We start from the raw sequence: 7,705 nt of genomic DNA, 5'->3' as shown, positions 1-7,705 counted from the left end.
ACACCCACAAACTCACACAACCTCACACAACCTCACCCACCCTCAAACAACCTTAACCAACCTCATACACCCTCACACAACTTCACATGACCTCACACACCCTCAAACTCACACAACCTCACACAACCTCACACACCCTCAAACAAACTTAACCAACCTCACACACCCTCACAAAACCTCACATGACCTCACACACCCTCATACATCCTCACACAACCTCACATGACCTCACACACCCTCACACAACCTCAAATGAACTAACACAACCTCACATGACCTAACACACCCTCAAACTCACACAACCTCACACAACCTCACACACCCTCAAACAACCTTAACCAACCTCATACACCCTCACACAACTTCACATGACCTCACACACCCTCACACAACCTCAAATGACCTTAAACAACCTCACATAACTTACACACCCCGAACCTCACACATCCTCACACAAACTCAAATTACCTTACACTTCCTCACATGACCTAACACACCCTCAAACTCACACAACCTCACACAACCTCACACACCCTCAAACAACCTTAACCAACCTCACACACCTTCACACAACCTCACATGACCTAACACACCCTCAAACTCACACAACCTCACACAACCTCACACAACCTCACACACCCTCAAACAACCTTAACCGACCTCACACACCCTCACACAACCTCACATGACCTCACACACCCTCACACATCCTCACACAACCTCACATGACCTCACACACCCTCACACAACCTCAAATGAACTTACACAACCTCACATGACCTAACACACCCTCAAACTCACACAACCTCACACAACCTCACACACCCTCAAACAACCTTAACCAACCTCATACACCCTCACACAACTTCACATGACCTCACACTCCCTCACACAACCTCAAATGACCTTAAACAACCTCACATGACCTAACACCCTCAAATTCACACAACCTCACACAACCTCACACACCCTCAAACAAACTTAACCAACCTCACACACCCTCACAAAACCTCACATGACCTCACACACCCTCACACATCCTCACACAACCTCACATGACCTCACACACCCTCACACAACCTCAAATGAACTAACACAACCTAACATGACCTAACACACCCTCAAACTCACACAACCTCACACAACCTCACACACCCTCAAACAACCTTAAACAACCTCATACACCCTCACACAACCTCACACAACCTCACACAACCTCACACACCCTCACACAACCTCAAATGACCTTACACAACCTCACATAACCTAACACACCCCGAACCTCACACACCCTCACACAACCTCAAATGACCTTACACAACCTCACATGACCTAACACACCCTCAAACTCACACAACCTCACACACGCTCAAACAACCTTAACCAACCTTAACCAACCTCACACACCCTCACACAACCTCACATGACCTCACACACCCTCACACAACCGCAAATGAACTTACACAACCTCACATGACCTAACACACCCACAAACTCACACAACCTCACACAACCTCACCCACCCTCAAACAACCTTAACCAACCTCATACACCCTCACACAACTTCACATGACCTCACACACCCTCAAACTCACACAACCTCACACAACCTCACACACCCTTAAACAAACTTAACCAACCTCCCACACCCTCACAAAACCTCACATGACCTCACACACCCTCACACATCCTCACACAACCTCACATGACCTCACACACCCTCACACAACCTCAAATGAACTAACACAACCTCACATGACCTTACACACCCTCAAACTCACACAACCTCACACAACCTCACACACCCTCAAACAACCTTAACCAACCTCATACACCCTCACACAACTTCACATGACCTCACACTCCCTCACACAACCTCAAATGACCTTAAACAACCTCACATGACCTAACACCCTCAAATTCACACAACCTCACACAACCTCACACACCCTCAAACAAACTTAACCAACCTCACACACCCTCACAAAACCTCACATGACCTCACACACCCTCACACATCCTCACACAACCTCACATGACCTCACACACCCTCACACAACCTCAAATGAACTAACACAACCTAACATGACCTAACACACCCTCAAACTCACACAACCTCACACAACCTCACACACCCTCAAACAACCTTAAACAACCTCATACACCCTCACACAACCTCACACAACCTCACACAACCTCACACACCCTCACACAACCTCAAATGACCTTACACAACCTCACATAACCTAACACACCCCGAACCTCACACACCCTCACACAACCTCAAATGACCTTACACAACCTCACATGACCTAACACACCCTCAAATTCACACAACCTCACACACCCTCACACAACCTCAAATGACCTTACACAACCTCACATGACCTAACACACCCTCAAATTCACACAACCTCACACAACCTCACACAACCTAAAATGACCTTACACAACCTCACATGACCTAACACACCCTCAAACTCACACAACCTCACACACCCTCACACAACCTCACATACCTTTATACAACCTCAATCAACCTCACAAAGCCTCACACACTCTCTAACTCCAATAAAACCTCAAACAACCTCAACCAACCTCACACACACTCAACCAACCTCACACCTCAACCAACTCCACACACCATCAAACAAACTCCCACAGCCTCACACAACCTCACACACCTTCAAACAACCTCACACACCCTCAAATGACCTTACACAACCTCACATGACCTAACACACCCTCAAACTCACACAACCTCACACAACCTCACATGACCTCACACACCCTCACACAACCGCAAATGAACTTACACAACCTCACATGACCTAACACACCCACAAACTCACACAACCTCACACAACCTCATCCACCCTCAAACAACCTTAACCAACCTCATATACCCTCACACAACTTCACATGACCTCACACACCCTCAAACAACCTTAACCAACCTCACACACCCTCACAAAACCTCACATGACCTCACACACCCTCACACATCCTCACACAACCTCACATGACCTAACACACCCTCAAACTCACACAACCTCACACAACATCACACACCCTCAAACAACCTTAACCAACCTCATACACCCTCACACAACTTCACATGACCTCACACACCCTCACACAACCTCAAATGACCTTAAACAACCTCACATGACCTAACACCCTCAAATTCACACAACCTCACACAACCTCACACACCCTCACACATCCTCAAATGACCTTACACAACCTCACATAACCTAACACACCCCGAACCTCACACATCCTCACACAAACTCAAATTACCTTACACTTCCTCACATGACCTAACACACCCTCAAACTCACACAACCTCACACAACCTCACACAACCTCACACACCCTCAAACAACCTTAACCAACCTCACACACCTTCACACAACCTCACATGAGCTAACACACCCTCAAACTCACACAACCTCACACAACCTCACACACCCTCAAACAACCTTAACCGACCTCACACACCCTCACACAACCTCACATGACCTCACACACCCTCACACATCCTCACACAACCTCACATGACCTCACACACCCTCACACAACCTCAAATGAACTTACACAACCTCACATGACCTAACACACCCTCAAACTCACACAAACTCACACAACCTCACACACCCTCAAACAACCTTAACCAACCTCATACACCCTCACACAACTTCACATGACCTCACACACCCTCACATAACCTCAAATGACCTTAAACAACCTCAAATGACCTAACACCCTCAAATTCACACAACCTCACACAACCTCACACACCCTCACACAACCTCACATGACCTCACACACCCTCACACAACCTCAAATGACCTCACACACCCTCACACAACCTCACATGACCTTACACAACCTCACATGACCTAACAGACCCTCAAATTCACACAACCTCACACAACCTCACACACCCTCACACAACCTCAAATGACCTTACACAACCTCACATGACCTAACACACCCTCAAACTCACACAACCTCACACACGCTCAAACAACCTTAACCAACCTTAACCAACCTCACACACCCTCACACAACCTCACATGACCTCACACACCCTCACACAACCGCAAATGAACTTACACAACCTCACAGGACCTAACACACCCACAAACTCACACAACCTCACACAACCTCACCCACCCTCAAACAACCTTAACCAACCTCATACACCCTCACACAACTTCACATGACCTCACACACCCTCAAACTCACACAACCTCACACAACCTCACACACCCTCAAACAAACTTAACCAACCTCACACACCCTCACAAAACCTCACATGACCTCACACACCCTCACACATCCTCACACAACCTCACATGACCTCACACACCCTCACACAACCTCAAATGAACTAACACAACCTCACATGACCTTACACACCCTCAAACTCACACAACCTCACACAACCTCACACACCCTCAAACAACCTTAACCAACCTCATACACCCTCACACAACTTCACATGACCTCACACTCCCTCACACAACCTCAAATGACCTTAAACAACCTCACATGACCTAACACCCTCAAATTCACACAACCTCACACAACCTCACACACCCTCAAACAAACTTAACCAACCTCACACACCCTCACAAAACCTCACATGACCTCACACACCCTCACACATCCTCACACAACCTCACATGACCTCACACACCCTCACACAACCTCAAATGAACTAACACAACCTAACATGACCTAACACACCCTCAAACTCACACAACCTCACACAACCTCACACACCCTCAAACAACCTTAAACAACCTCATACACCCTCACACAACCTCACACAACCTCACACAACCTCACACACCCTCACACAACCTCAAATGACCTTACACAACCTCACATAACCTAACACACCCCGAACCTCACACACCCTCACACAACCTCAAATGACCTTACACAACCTCACATGACCTAACACACCCTCAAATTCACACAACCTCACACACCCTCACACAACCTCAAATGACCTTACACAACCTCACATGACCTAACACACCCTCAAATTCACACAACCTCACACAACCTCACACAACCTCAAATGACCTTACACAACCTCACATGACCTAACACACCCTCAAACTCACACAACCTCACACACCCTCACACAACCTCACATACCTTTATACAACCTCAATCAACCTCACAAAGCCTCACACACTCTCTAACTCCAATAAAACCTCAAACAACCTCAACCAACCTCACACACACTCAACCAACCTCACACCTCAACCAACTCCACACACCATCAAACAAACTCCCACAGCCTCACACAACCTCACACACCTTCAAACAACCTCACACACCCTCAAATGACCTTACACAACCTCACATGACCTAACACACCCTCAAACTCACACAACCTCACACAACCTCACATGACCTCACACACCCTCACACAACCGCAAATGAACTTACACAACCTCACATGACCTAACACACCCACAAACTCACACAACCTCACACAACCTCATCCACCCTCAAACAACCTTAACCAACCTCATACACCCTCACACAACTTCACATGACCTCACACACCCTCAAACAACCTTAACCAACCTCACACACCCTCACAAAACCTCACATGACCTCACACACCCTCACACATCCTCACACAACCTCACATGACCTAACACACCCTCAAACTCACACAACCTCACACAACATCACACACCCTCAAACAACCTTAACCAACCTCATACACCCTCACACAACTTCACATGACCTCACACACCCTCACACAACCTCAAATGACCTTAAACAACCTCACATGACCTAACACCCTCAAATTCACACAACCTCACACAACCTCACACACCCTCACACATCCTCAAATGACCTTACACAACCTCACATAACCTAACACACCCCGAACCTCACACATCCTCACACAAACTCAAATTACCTTACACTTCCTCACATGACCTAACACACCCTCAAACTCACACAACCTCACACAACCTCACACACCCTCAAACAACCTTAACCAACCTCACACACCTTCACACAACCTCACATGAGCTAACACACCCTCAAACTCACACAACCTCACACAACCTCACACACCCTCAAACAACCTTAACCGACCTCACACACCCTCACACAACCTCACATGACCTCACACACCCTCACACATCCTCACACAACCTCACATGACCTCACACACCCTCACACAACCTCAAATGAACTTACACAACCTCACATGACCTAACACACCCTCAAACTCACACAAACTCACACAACCTCACACACCCTCAAACAACCTTAACCAACCTCATACACCCTCACACAACTTCACATGACCTCACACACCCTCACATAACCTCAAATGACCTTAAACAACCTCAAATGACCTAACACCCTCAAATTCACACAACCTCACACAACCTCACACACCCTCACACAACCTCACATGACCTCACACACCCTCACACAACCTCAAATGACCTCACACACCCTCACACAACCTCACATGACCTTACACAACCTCACATGACCTAACAGACCCTCAAATTCACACAACCTCACACAACCTCACACACCCTCACACAACCTCAAATGACCTTACACAACCTCACATGACCTAACACACCCTCAAACTCACACAACCTCACACACGCTCAAACAACCTTAACCAACCTCACACACCCTCACACAACCTCACATGACCTCACACACCCTCACACAACCGCAAATGAACTTACACAACCTCACATGACCTAACACACCCACAAACTCACACAACCTCACACAACCTCACCCACCCTCAAACAACCTTAACCAACCTCATACACCCTAACACAACTTCACATGACCTCACACACCCTCAAACTCACACAACCTCACACAACCTCACACACCCTCAAACAAACTTAACCAACCTCACACACCCTCACAAAACCTCACATGACCTCACACACCCTCACACATCCTCACACAACCTCACATGACCTCACACACCCTCACACAACCTCAAATGAACTAACACAACCTCACATGACCTAACACACCCTCAAACTCACACAACCTCACACAACCTCACACACCCTCAAACAACCTTAACCAACCTCATACACCCTCACACAACTTCACATGACCTCACACTCCCTCACACAACCTCAAATGACCTTAAACAACCTCACATGACCTAACACCCTCAAATTCACACAACCTCACACAACCTCACACACCCTCAAACAAACTTAACCAACCTCAAACACCCTCACAAAACCTCACATGACCTCACACACCCTCACACATCCTCACACAACCTCACATGACCTCACACACCCTCACACAACCTCAAATGAACTAACACAACCTCACATGACCTAACACACCCTCAAACTCACACAACCTCACACAACCTCACACACCCTCAAACAACCTTAAACAACCTCATACACCCTCACACAACCTCACACAACCTCACACAACCTCACACAACCTCAAATGACCTTACACAACCTCACATAACCTAACACACCCCGAACCTCACACACCCTCACACAACCTCAAATGACCTTACACAACCTCACATGACCTAACACACCCTCAAATTCACACAACCTCACACACCCTCACACAACCTCAAATGACCTTACACAACCTCACATGACCTAACACACCCTCAAATTCACACAACCTC

This window comes from Borostomias antarcticus, assembly GCF_949987555.1.
Source record: "Borostomias antarcticus genome assembly, chromosome: 13".
Lineage (NCBI taxonomy): Eukaryota > Metazoa > Chordata > Actinopteri > Stomiiformes > Stomiidae > Borostomias > Borostomias antarcticus.
Note: the sequence above shows the minus strand (reverse complement) of the source record.